The sequence below is a fragment of the Hemibagrus wyckioides genome, linkage group LG05, assembly GCF_019097595.1.
Source record: "Hemibagrus wyckioides isolate EC202008001 linkage group LG05, SWU_Hwy_1.0, whole genome shotgun sequence".
Taxonomy (NCBI): Eukaryota; Metazoa; Chordata; class Actinopteri; order Siluriformes; family Bagridae; genus Hemibagrus; species Hemibagrus wyckioides.
In genome coordinates, this window is record NC_080714.1 from 24,019,259 (window position 1) to 24,033,815 (window position 14,557).

The window sequence follows — 14,557 nt, forward strand, 5'->3', positions numbered from 1 at the left end:
TTGGTATAAAATGAGAAATGTGCTCATGATCGTTTGTTTATTAGCGGAGCTAGCAGCGAAACAAGAATGTCACTTATATAGTTTGAGATTGTTGATTTTCGTTCTCTAATTAAACCTGATTCTAACTGCAATAGCAATGAAAACAGCAGAAAACTGCACACAGGAATACTGAAAATACCGAACAAATTAGCATCAGAATTGCTAATTAAAGTTGACGATTATTTAAATAGAAACATATTTAATGTGTTTCCCTTTAAATAGATTAGTGTTGCTATTGCTAGTAGTTGAGCTCATCAAAAAAGAAAAGAAAAAATCATCGGAAAACCCACACTATGAATGCTGCATTTCTCGATATTTGAATATCAACTGGTTTCACCTCCTACACCTTCACATTCACTTTTCTTCTGAAGGAAACTTGTATAACTTGTATATTCTGGTAAAATGACAGGGATGACAGAAGTCACCACTTCCTGTGGCTTCCTGTGTTGCAGTGCAGAGATAATTGGTTCATTAGTGAGAGTGTGAAGCATTGTGGTGGGTTCTTCCTTCCTGAACTAACACTCGAGCAGGGTCTCACCTCCCGTTTTTCTACCACGAGTAATTGGCGATAATGTGAAGATAATATATTTCGAACTCCAGAATTTTGAATCATTTAGTTTCTCTAGTCTAGGGAGTTCTCAAACCTTCATTTCAAGTTCACAGGACCTTTGTTAATATTTAACATAATATATACACTCTACGGCCAAAGGTATGTGGATCACTGACCAATCACAGTCACACACATATGGGCTTGTTAAACATCCCATTGCACTTTGGCTGTGCGGATTTGTCCATTTAGCCACAGGTGCATTAGTGAGGTCAGGTACTGATGTTATGGAATGGTAAGGAGGTCTGGGGTTCAAGCAGTGTTTCAGTCCGTTTTAAAGGTGCTCAGTGCGGTTGATGAGAGTCAGGAGTCATGGCTCTGTGCAGGACACTCGAGTTCTTCCACTCCAACTTTGGCAAACTATGTCTCTATAGGGCATTGTCTCATATTTCCAGCGAAGTGTAAGTCTACAGCATACAAAGACATCTTGTATTGTAGTTTGCTTCCAGATTTAAGTAGGGAAGAACCACACTGGGTGTGATGCTCAGGTTCTCCATATTGTCTAGTCTTATATATATATATATTGTGTTTATTTTTTTCCACCAAATCTCAGATCCCCTTGCTGGTTGTTTGGGGTTGTTTTTAATAGTTGCATATCGGTTGCTTAAATCAATCTACATTTGATTTATTTCTCTTTTCTTAAACCTTCTTTTCTATTATGTATCTGAGGGTTTTATGGTTTTTGGCATCCTTGATTTTTAGAGGATCATGTCATCACATATTTGCTTAATAAACATTTTCAGTCAGATTATATATATTTAGTAGATATTTTAGTCTTTTATTTATTTATTTTAAGAAGTTTTTAAATGTTTTTCTTTAGTTAATCAGTCTTCATGTTGATAGAAATTGCTCAGTATTTTGTATCCGGTGTCAGTTGCTCCTATGTGCAGAGACTCTTTATTTAGATATTTGATAATCACAGTCACAGTCTGTCGCAGAGGTCATATCACAGACAATGCGGTCTAACAGAGCCAATCCACACTCATTATCTAGGAAACAGACAGGCTAAGGTCAGAACAGATAATAACCGAAGTGCTACCTGGGGCTGGAGGTCTGGGATAATTAGAGAAGCCAAGAAATAGGAGTCTGAAGCTTGTAAACATAGAAACTGGATAAACAGTGAATTATTAGACAAGGAAAAAACTTAGAGCAGGGCTTAGTTCTGTAATATAACACTGTACAAAAGTTTTAAAAGATAGACATGCTAAACAATGAGATCCAGCAAGATTAATGAGACCCAAGCAACAACTGAAACTATATACAAAACAAACATATAGGCGCTGTGATGACTTGTATGCCTGAAAATACATTAGGAAATTTTAGCATCATGTTGGAAGCACAGCACAGGAATATATCAAGCTCAAATTCACGCCTAAAATCCCAAATTGCATTGCAGTTAGTATTTGTTGACACAGTGTAGTCAGTTTACAGGGATCAGTCAATGGCACGTCAGCTGCCATGGATACAGTGAGCATCTTTCTGCTGTCTTCCAAATCTAACTTTCATGCTAGGCATAAGTGCATATCTCTTCTCGTTATGGTTTACACCTAGTCATTTTAATTCAAATTTAAATTGTAGTCAGGAATGAATTATTATCCTGCTCTGTGTGGGCAGAGTTTGCATATTTTCCGGTTTCTTCCCCAGTCCACAGACATGCATTGTATGCTGATTGGCATCTCTCAATTGTCAGTAGTGTGTGTGTGTGTGTGTGTGCGCGTGTGTGTGTGTGTGTGTGTGTGTGCATGTGATTGTTATGTGGATGGGCTAGAATAATCTCCAGGGTGTCCCTGTCTTGGAACCCGAGTCTCCTGGGAAAGGTTCCAGGTTCAAGTGGAACAGAAATGGATAGATGGATGAATGGATGGATGAATGGATAGATGGATGTATGGACAGATGGATGAATGGATGGATGGATGGATGGATGGATGAATTAATTGTTTTTCTTCTTCTTCTTCTTCCAAAGCATTATTGAATTCTGTATTATGACGGCTCAGAGGTTTATTTAATTTCCCGTAGACCCTTTTTCACTTCATTGTTTCATTTTTTTGTGGGTGGAGCTTTGGTGGAGGCAGAAAGATTTCCCTGACCGCTATACAAGTGTACGGGTCGGCCAATCTGGTTCCGTCTGTTAAAGTAAATTTTTTCAAATAACAGTCATGGTCCTGGACAGTGAGTGCCCTAACGTAGTCAGATAAATTCAGATGTTGATCAGTCATTGTTTAAAAACAAATTAACAAAACTTGATAACTACCGCTTGTATAGCGGTCAGGGAAATCTTTCTGCCTCCACCTAAGCTCCACCCACAAAAAAAATGCCACAATGAACTGAAAAGGGTCTATAGGAAATTAAACAAACCTCTGACCAGCGATAATGGATGGACGATGTGACAGGAAGACCTCCAGTTGAGTGGCCTGACATCTACACCTATCTGACAGAAAAACTGAGCACTTCTGGCAACTGTAGAAAGGGAGATGACACAAACAGTTCGTTACCAGTTAGCTAACTTACATGCTAAAAAGTTAGCATTAATTAAGAAATTGTTTAACTTGTTCTCCAATTTCTGATTAGGTGGGCATGCATAAGAAATATTTAGACACGTAACCAAACCATAAACCATACCAACGAAAAACGATATTTTCTTTAACTTGAAGTGTGTGCTGCAAACGTTAGCATTTTTGATGATTGTTTCTGTCCAGTCCCCTTGTGTTATATACAGCTGTCGTCAGTTTTTTGTCTGGCAGTAGCAGCAGGTATGCGATAAAACCTTAAAATTCAAGCCCATCCATTCTGTCACCATTCAACACAACAAGATGACATTTGCTTTCCTTGTGTAGCCGACTCTGTACTGGTTTGTATTGGCCATCTCCAGTTTACCTTTGTTTTGCCTCCAGCTAGCGCTGTGACGTAATCCTGACATCGGTCTAGAACTGCAGCTCTAACCATAGTTCCAGCTTTAATTCAAATTGTGTTTATATTCAAGCACTTGTTTCAATATTTTATTGTTTCTATAGTAACAATGCACACAGGGAGTTGTATAGTGGACAGATATAAAAATTCTGCATAGTTATTGATATGATAAAGCTTTCTGTCGAGACGTTGAGGGTAACATTTATGGAGGGACCGAGACAAGATGGTTATTTAGTCTTGTAATTTGAAGAGAGAAAACAAAAATGAGGCAGATGAGGGAACTATTGTTTATCACTTCTATAATATAAGCGTTTTGCAGACATTCCAGACATTAGAAGTAGCTATAAATAAATAATAATTAACACAATGATTGCAGAATAGCTGTGGTATAAGAGGAATAAAGCATTTTGGGATCTGATGCTGTAGGAAAAACATCTGAATGAGACGCACTGGTAAAAGTAAAAAATAAATTTGTAAAAAAAATATCACAACAACTGGTCTTTTTTAGCAGGATGCATTTGTTCCTTTCTGATTGTAAACACACTGGAAAATTATACTGTAAGTGCACAAAACTAACCTAGAATCGTACATCAGCGTGCGATTTGAGACAGATCTCTATTATTTGGTAAAATACATGCCGTGTAATGTCACATGACAATTGCTCGAATCGTTTCAGAAAGTATGTGGATGCATGAGAAAAACTCTTAACACTATACCCGAGTTCCTGACTTCCTGGATACAGCGGATTATAGTCAGAAAAAATGAGAAACGATTGAATGAACGGTACCAACCCAAAACATTCATTACGTTCCCCGCTTTGAAATCCGTTCTTTAATCAGCTCATGCTTCTGACGAGGAAGCCGTGATCCTCTTTGTCAGTCATCGAGCATGCACAGGTGACATACGAATAATAAACTGCTTAACGGTTTTGTGTGTGGTATAAGGAGGGAAGAAGAACAGCTAATCTTATGCACATCTCCAGAAAGACACATCTTCACTCTTTTCACGCCGCTGGGTCACGGCGTGGCCGATTAGAAACAAGTTAAAGGTGTGCTTTCATGTCTTCCTTTTGCTCCAGTGGGGAATTAACCACTGCTCTCAATCAATGATGAGCTGTGAAAGTGAAGTGAAAAAGGAAATGAGAGAGAGAGAGGGAGAGATGCGATACTGATGTGATTAATGAGGGTGACCCTGTCTCTGGCCTGAAGTCTACTTGCCTTGTGGGAATGTGACCTAAGGGCCAGAAGTAGGAACACCTTAGAATGCAAATGCTCTCTTTACCTCAGAGCAAACTAAACAGTGATGCTATCTTAAGCAGTGTATTTCCACCAATGCTGTCAAGCTGCAATCTCAAAGGGTCAAACTTATGCCCAGTTTAGTTTGAGTCTAGACAGTGCTATGGCCCTTGCTAAATTTGTACTCCAACATCCATCTGCTCTGGAGGTTAAGTTCTTTCAAACACCTTTTCATGACTCTGCTAAGACTAACAATCCCACTGACTATTTTAGAAGAAGCACTAAACACCCATCCATCTAATTCTCTACACCGCTTATCCTACTGGTCATGAGGAACATATTTCAGGAGACTCCAGTCCAGTGTATCACAGGGCACCCCATCACACTATGGACAATTTAGAGATGTCAATCAGCCTACAGTCTTTGGACTGGGGGAGGAAACCAGAGAACGCAGGGGGAACCCCCGAGGCAGGGGGAGAGTATAAAACCCAACCCGTACAAGGCAGAGGCAGGAATTTCATCCCCATCCCTGGAGGTGTGAGGCAAATACTTAAAGCCCCGAAACACTACACATGATAAGACAATAAATCATTATAAAGCGTAATGAACCTACATGTAGAACTGTGTATTAGTATTCCACTTTAAAGTAACACCTGAACTTCTTTCTTATGTTTCTTTTGTGCGTCGTCTCAAACCTGTAAGCCGTAAACGATGTACAGATAAGACAAAAAAATGGTTTCTTTAGTTAAACCCTGTAGAGATTTGTTATCATTCTGCTTATACCAGGTTCACAATATTTATTTATATTCATTTTTTAAAGAATGATGTACTTTTTTTATCCATTTTATTTACAATAAATGCTCTGTTCCATTTTACTCTATTACATGTCTATCATATTTTACTATATTCTATCCATTTTATTATAGTTATATTTATTATAGTATATTCTCTTTTCTCTATTTTTCATGTGGCACTGAGGTAACTAAGAAAAAAAACATTTCACTACATTACATCACACATAATGTAATACGGTTTATGACAAATAAAGAACCTTGAACCTCCTTAAGCAGTAGGTATAAGCAGTCCTCCCCTATCCAGCCCTTTTTGTTTTCCTCTTTTTTGAAGTTAATCAGACATAAAATACAGCTTGTCGTGTCCTGAAGTCTTTCTCATGTCTAAGAACATGAAGGCTTTATATCTGACTGATAGAAATCCAGTGATTCTGGAAAACTGGTGACACCATGATTTCACACAAGGTCATAGTGGCATAGTGGTTAGTTGACTGCCTCGCACCTCCAGGTAGTTCCACATCCAAGTATGTGTGAATGCTTCAGGGTTTCCTCGAAGTACTCTGTTTTCTCTGGCATGTCTGAATTGTGTGTGTGTGTGATTGTGCCCTGTGATGGTTTGGCACCCTGTCCAGCCAGGGTGTCCCTTTCCTTGTGCCCCGAGTCCCCTGGACTGAATAAGCTGAATGAACCCTGTATAGAATAAGCACTACAGAAATTTCTGGATGATTTGAGACATTTTAAAATCTGTTGATGTAACTGTCCAACATACAAGTCCCTATATAACTTACTATACAACCATCCATCCATTTTCTATACCCGCTTTATTCCTAATTAGGATCATGGGGATCTGCTGCCTATCCCAGCACACATTGGGCGTAACATTACCTACCTAATATTATGTTGTTCCCGCTTTTGCTGCCAAAACAGCCCTGACCTGTTGAAGCATTGTCTCCACTAGATCCCTGAAGGTGTGCTGTGGTATCTATCACCAAGATGTTGGCTGCAAGGTGAGGCCTCCATGGATCAGACTTGTTTGTCCAGCACATCCTTGATTGGCTTGAGATTGGGATTTAGAGGCCAAGTCAACGCCTCAAACTCAATGCTGTTGTAGCTCGTGTTGGTTCGGACCACACGGCCCAGTCTTCGCTCCCCACATGCCCATGACCCTGTCGCTGGGGCGCCCTTCTGTTCGCCCTCGTCAAACTCACTCAAACCCTTACGCTTACACATCAACTTTAAGGACAAAATGTTCACTTGCTGCGTAATATATCCCACCCACTAACAGGTGCCATGATGAGAAGATAATCAGTATTATTCACTTCACCTGTCACTGCTCATAATGGTATGCCTGATTGGTGTATACACAGTATACAGTATATACAATATATACAGTGTATAAAATGTACAGTAGCAATGGTTCAATGTGGTTCATTAAACCTTTACTAAAATAAGTCCTGCATGGTAGATATGACATGGATATTATGGAGATTGCATCCTCATACCTTTTCTTGAGCCGTTCTAATTTTTTTTTATTCATGTGGGGCTTGCTAAAGATTTCACATGGCTTCATGGCATACTTATACAAGCTGGGCTTCACAGTGCGATTAAATGATTTCCATGCTGCCAAAATGTGAGCATATCAGCAGGTTTATTGTTTTATTCTCACTATTTATGAGCAGAGTTATTGAGCACTGGCAGAATGACAGGTGTGTAAATGGCGTTTGGTAATGTGCACGCTCTCCCCTACCAGCTTCTTTATTTGCTCTTATTGACCTGTTTGCTTCCTGCTAGCCGTGCTCTGACTCTGAAAAGAGTCCCCAGACTTGTGCATGGTTCATTTGTTTCAAAGGGATTGAAATGAGGTGGGAGATAAACAATAAGGTCTTGTTCTTTTCTTTTTTCTTTTTTGTCTTTGATGCACGCACGACATACCCGCTCGGACTTATTTTTAATTACTCTCACAGTGCCATTAGCCTGTGCACTGCCTGGCGTGCATGATGGGTGGAAGTACACTGAGGGAGCAGCAAGCCGAGTCATTAGCATCAATTACGTGCAGAGACGGACCTGATGAGAGCTACAGCGCAGTCCTGCAAAGTTCTCCCCAGCTTCACCTCTGTCTTTTTTGCCTGTCTTACCCCCCACCCCCAAAAAATACCCAATCACGCATCCCTTCCTGTCACTGTTGTGCTCCCGTAATGAGACACCATTGTGCCGCAGACTCTGCTGCGCTGCCGACCGTTTATTTATCTCCTAGATTATTTATGCATGGATTTATTTGCTTATTAATTTGGATTCACAGGGAAATTAAACACATGAGAGCTTTTTTTTTTTCGGCTCGTCATTGTTTAGCCACGGCACTCACCCCTACATTATCTCGCTCGCTGTTTCCCAGGCAAAGTGCTCCGACGCAGTCTGAAACACTAAACACGATAAGGGATAGTCATTATAAGCCTGAATGGACAGACATTTAGTGCTGACTATTTTTCTTTGCTATTCTACTTTCAAATAACACTCAATCTCACACCTGGACTCCATGCAGCACCTGCTGTTGGGGAGAGCAGGCTTCAAACACAAGTGTGTCATTTCCTTTGAATCATGTCAACCCAAACGTGTGATCCAAAAGTGAATTACTGGCTTCTGGTTTTCTTCTATTCAACCCTGTAGGACATTTTTTTTTAAATAGCTAGAATTATATAGCAGTTTGAAGGAAGTAGTACCGAGCCAAAAGCTGGAACCATTTATTAATACCTTTTTCATGATGACAGATATGAGTGGGAAATGATAGAATATGTCGTACTCTTCTAGACGAAAAAAAAAGAAAGTATTTCTTGTACATTTCTGGTGGAAGGAGGCTTAGGTGGATCCCGACTTTAAAGGCATCATAAAGGTGCGCTCTGTGATTTTAAGGGCAGAACTTTATTTGCAATATTTGCAGAAGTTCCTCTCACATGATGCTGGCTGTCAAAATTTTCTTGCTCTGTAACAAGAGCTGTACCAATCGCCTGAGCCACCGACATCTCTGAAATTGGGACAAGAAGGTGTTTGTAGTCGGCTGTCATTCACGTTGATTAATTATCAGACTTAAACATGTTTGGTGTGGAGGATGAGGTTTAGGCTGGAGATGTTATTTATTTCAAAACAGCTGGCTTCAGCTAACTAAACCCTAATTGCATTGTAATATAAAGTTGCATAAATTAGAAGTATGACAGTTTACTTTTTGTAGGTGAACCCAGTCTGAAAACTCCAAACTGTATAGACATTATGTTGATACACTATATTGCCAAAAGTTTTGGGGTTGGGCTTGGCCCCTTAGTTCCAGTGAAAGGAACTCTTAATGCTTCAGCATACCAAGACATTTTGGACAATTACATGCTCCAGACTTTGTGGGAACATTTTGGGGATGACCCCTTCCTGTTCCAACATGACTGCACACCAGTGCACAAAGCAAGGTCCATAAAGACATGGATGAGTGAGTTTGGTGTGGCGGAACTTGACTGGCCTGCACAGAGTCCTGACCTCAACCTGACCTGGCCTGACCAGGTCCTGACCTGAAAGTTGGGCGCATGAAATTGTCCAAAATGTCTTGGTATGCTTAAGAGTTTCTTTCACTGAAACTAAAGGGTTGAGCCCAACTCCTGAAAAACTACACCTGAATTCAATGAACTGCAGGGGTGTCCCAAAACTTTTGGCAATATAATGTATTATAACGAATTAGTTTTATTTAGTGTAACTCATGGAATTACCAGAAATCACCACTAGGGGCCACTCATGGGTACTACACCCAGTCACTAGAAATCCACAACTGCATGCGTATCTCCCTGGTGGTCTAGTGGCTAGGATTCGGCGCTCTCACCGCCGCGGCCCGGGTTCGATTCCCGGTCAGGGAAACACGCTAATTTTTTTCCCCCTCTGCCCGAACTAGAGCAGATCAGAAGCGCGTGCCATCAAACGATATCCTTCCCAGAGCCTACAAACATGGCCGCCATGGACCTCACTGTGCAGAACCCATGCACTTTCCAGACTTCTGATCATGCACACCTGCCTTTCATTAAAGACTCTCATGTGCTCTCTCTTTGCCTACTAACCTCTTTTTTTGTGTCGTTTGTTTTGGATTCATCTTCCTTCCTTTCATTAAAGTCTTTCCAAACAATTGCATCCATCTCAGTCTTTTCTAATATGACACATTTCTATTTTTGCTCTTGATATACCGAATGGCAAACCTTTAACGAAGCATGAATTGTTTATATGTGTCATGATGTGTTTATCTGTTGGAGCCAATTTACTGCTACATCACTGGAACACAGTCTGCTGTCTTCCCCAGACATTTAAATAATGATTAGATTAAAAAAAGAGAGAGAGAATAAAAACACTTTACTGTACTGTTATAGAAAAAATATTAAGACAAGGGGTTGTGATGTGACCCAAAATGAAGCTAGAGTTACTATATTATTACCGTATATATATATTATTTTCCAAACATGTTATACCTTTTAATCCAGTTTTCTCAGTCATCTCTCATTTTTTTTCTTTCTTGATGTTAATAAGAATAAAGAATAAAGAATATCATGTTACAGAGAAACCACAAAGCCCTTGATCCTGAAAATGTTCCTGTGTCAGAAAATGTAAAGTTACAGGTTAAATTCTGTCACAAAGCACTGAAACTGGAGACTTTTGGCATAAACGTTCAATAAATATCTCCTCACAAATCTGTTTAATTGGAGCTGTTACTATAAACATAATTATTGTCGTCTGTATATTTTTTTGTATATCTTTATAACAGACTGAATATTATTGTTATTAGTATTATTATTGTATATTTATATACCTTGTCTATTTTGTGTAATTTTCTTATTTAGTTTATATTTTTTTAATATATATTATTTTTTCTATATATATTTTCTATATATATTTTTTTATATATTATTTTATATTTTATGTCATGTCTTTTTAAGTATCTCTATATCACTTATAATTTCAAGTCACTTTGCCTTGCCATGTTATCTTTTTCTTTAGCTGCTATCCCTTTGCATCTGTAACTCGGTAAATTTCCCATCTGTGGGATAAATAAAAGATGATCTTATCTTTAAAATTAGAACGAGTGCAAAAAAAAAAAAATTGTTACTACATGACTAACAGTCCGGTTTCATGATTCATGTTAAACAAAACCGCCAGTGGGAAATAATCTTTGACCAATTATGTTCGTTTCACTGCCTTTCTGTGAAGGCTGAATCAAACGCCTTGTTGGCATTCAGCAAAAAACAAAACCCTCATGAATATAAACATACTGACTGATGTCCAGTACAGAATGCAGGCCAAAGTCGGTGCTGTTGAACTCAGAAACAAGAAAAACAACAGGATGTCTTTCAAAACAAGCTGAAACGGAGTGGAAGGAAAACAAAAAGTCATCAGAAGGAAGTCTGAAAGTTGTGATTCTCATTGCTGATTATAATTCGTTCTCAGCTGCCTTTGGCAATGTTTGCACTGCTGTGATTGTTTTCCTCGCCGTTCCTGTCATCACCTCGGCGTCTGCCGTGTGTCCATTTTCAGCAGTAAAAGGAGAGCGAATCTGACAGCCACAACTGATGAATCCTCAGTGGATTGTAACCTGTAATGGTTGACCAAGCTGTTGTTTTTCTGGGTTAAAGTATAGATGCTCTCGAAAATCAACTCTCTCAGTATGTACTGCAATCACCTCAGAATGATATGCTTAAATGAGAAAACTAGATCCAGATGTTTAATCCGGACTAGCATTGTAGTCATTAGTCAACATCTGTGTTTGTTACTTATTACACAGGCTTTAACATTAACATGCGAGTCCCATAAATCTATCCTTAATTACCCAGCCTACAGGGCTCACTATGACTACATGCTTGTGTCGCTATTAATGTATGCGTGTGGGCAGATGGGGGTTGCTTTCCATTTAGGCACATGGCTCTGGATGTGTGTGAGTTTGTGTGAGTGTGAGTGTGTGTTACATGCTGTGATATATGTCACCAAGTATTAAAGTCAGAGTGAAAATGCGTTACTCATGCCTGTCATCCTCTTGGCCCGTTGTCAAAGGAAAGTGACACTGATGCTCAGTGTCTGACTTGAGGATCCAGCAGGCCAAACCCTAAGAGAGAGAGAGAGAGAGGGAGAGAGGGAGAGAGGGATAGGGAAGGATGTTAGCAAGAGAGTTGAGACTAAAAGATGAACAGAGAAAGAAGACATGATAAACACAGCAAAGCCTCTAGTATTAGTGCCTCATTTTCATGATCATGTGCTTCGGTAAGGCCACGAGTTCCGCTACACCACTACAGGGGGTGCTGTTATAGGAAAATAATCAACAGCATTCCAGTACGATCTAGCAAGGACATCCGGCATAAAACCTGTGCCAAATCGAAACACACGGACCAAATCATCCGCTGTGGCGACCCCCGAACACGGAGCAGCTGAAAGAAGATGAACATTCTGGTATGATCCAGCCTTTAGCAAAGCTCAGTGTTCTATTTATCTTATATAAAACAGCAGAATAACCAATACATTTTGTCTGTCTGCTTATAGAATATTGTGGAATGTTTGTAAAACAAGTTAATGCCTGTTACCACTTACATTACAGCAGCTGTAAACAGTCATCCTTTCACCAGTCTCTCTTTTTTGCACCTTGTTACTAAGAAACTCCAAAACAAAACATCTTCCATTTTTGCCCACAGTGCCCACAACTTTACCTCTGACTGTTACACTGAAGACTCCTTCCAAAAAGGTCAAATAAACAAGCTTTCCAAGCTTAAACATATAGATTAAGAAAAGTACAATGTTTTGTATTGTGTTTATTTTAAGGCTTAGATTATATGAAGCATCTGCAACTTCTGACCGTCATCATCAATGCAGAATAAACTGACCTTATTGGTGCATCATGATAGACCACTACACCAGTACACTACATTACACCCTTATAAATTAGACATAGACAACACAGACAATACACAATACAGCATTACAGAATTACTGCCTCTTTTCTGCTGTAAGAAGCTCCACTCTTACAGCAAGGCTTTCCAGTTGATGTTGGAGCGTGGCTATGGGGATTTTGGATCATTCAGCCATATGAGCATTACTGAGGTCAGGTACTGGTGATGAGATTGTCAGGAGGTCTGGGGTGCAGTCGGTGTTCCAGTTCATCTCAAAGGTGTTCAGTGTGCTTGAGTCAGAGTCAGGGTTCTGTGCAAGACACTCCAGTTCAACCTTAACATGACATGTCTTCATGGAGCTCAAGGTCTTTGTGCACAGGGGCATTGTCATGCTGGAACCGTATTTGAGCCTCTTAGTTCCAGTGAAGAGACATCTCCTGGTGGTCCAGCGACACAATCCTGTGCCCTCATTGTCACGGTCCTGGTTTGATTCCCACGCAGGGGGCTAACCCAGCCACTGAAAAGTGTCAATTCCAAGCCTGGATAAAATAGGAGGGTTGCATTAGGAAAGGCATCCGGTGTAAAACCTGTGCCAAATAAAAACATGAGGACCAGATGATCGGCTGTGGTCACCCCGAACAGGGAGCCGCCGTATGAACAACAGTTCCGGTGAATAAAATATTACAACATTACGTTTCAACCTACAAAGACATTTTCTACAGAAGAACCATAGGTGTGATGGTCAGATTCTACATGCTTATGTCCATATAGTGATATAGTGTACTTTTTATCCTAATCCATCTTCTAGAGCATGATAATTAAATGATAATGCAAACTTATTACTTCCATATCACATCCTGAAATTTTGCTTGTTTATCGTTTAACCATAATTTGTTTGCCATCAAATTGATTTGGTCTCACTTCTGTCCATTACCCATGAAACACAGTGTGTCTAAGCTGCAGTGGCGTATTTAATCATGTTCTTTCACAACTGAAGATTTATTTTTTTTTGTATTCCTTTGTCGAACAGAAAAGAGGAAAATGTAAATGTAAGAACAAAGCAATCATTTCAGGCAAGATTTTTTTCTTTCTTTATTTTTGTTACCATGAGACTGTAATATTAAAATGCATAAACACACACACACACACACACACACACGCACACACACACACATTAAATATATTACAATAACTTGTTCTGGCACATTGCTTTTGTATTACTGGCGTCTTCCACTTTACATGCTAGCATACTGTACGCCTCCATCAAACTCGTTATGTACATAGCATAAACGCAGAGCGGGCCGGATATTAAAGTTCCTTCACCGATGTTATTACAAACACCGTCCAGGGTCCACAGTAGGGTAAAAATCCAAGACGCAATTCTGTTCCTTCTGCTTCCACGGCTGCAGTATGACAGTGGTTGTTAAATTCAAATGATCTCACATAAAACCGTGGTCAGTTTACTGTGTAGACGATAAATGTCATTTAGCATATTGAAAAATGCATAGGAGCACAGTAGTAGGCTAAACATCTCCCACATGACCGCTTCATTATGTTTCTTTGGTTGAATATATACTCCTACTGGATTACCTTCAGCATGATTTCATTTTTGGGGAATGGTAGGGTTTATATTCCTTAAGCAAGATTATATCATTATTTATTCAGATCTAATATTCATTACATTATTCATTCATGAGTGGAAGCAATAGGGACGATAATGCATAATGCATAGAGGGCTGCACTCTTAAATTATTATCAAGTGTTAGTCATTAAAAACACCAATTGACACGCTGCCATTGGAATATAATGAATGGCGTCATAACAAATTAAAAAATGAAGCAAATGTTATGTGACAGGCGTATGCTCAGATAAGCTTTGAGCTTCTGCCCTCTCTTGGCCGGCATGTATAATAAATGTATTCTAAATGACCGCTTGAATGACGTTTTCAGTGCTGTGCACAAGCCCCTAGATTGTTTTTGACGAGGTACAATTGGTTCGAACTCCAGTGAAGATAGCTAGGTCTTGGGTTCCAATAGTTTACACACAATAATGCTTCATCACTTGCTAGAGTGGGTAAGAGAATACAAGGTT

At 39.5% G+C, this 14,557-nt stretch overlaps 1 non-coding gene across 1 annotated transcript; it reads left to right on the plus strand.

Annotated features, from left to right (window-relative positions):
- Nucleotides 1-9,394: 9,394 nt before the first annotated feature.
- trnae-cuc (transfer RNA glutamic acid (anticodon CUC)) lies at nucleotides 9,395-9,466 on the plus strand. The gene has a single exon. It is a non-coding gene; the product is annotated as a tRNA-Glu (tRNA).
- The last annotated feature ends 5,091 nt before the right edge of the window (nucleotides 9,467-14,557 follow it).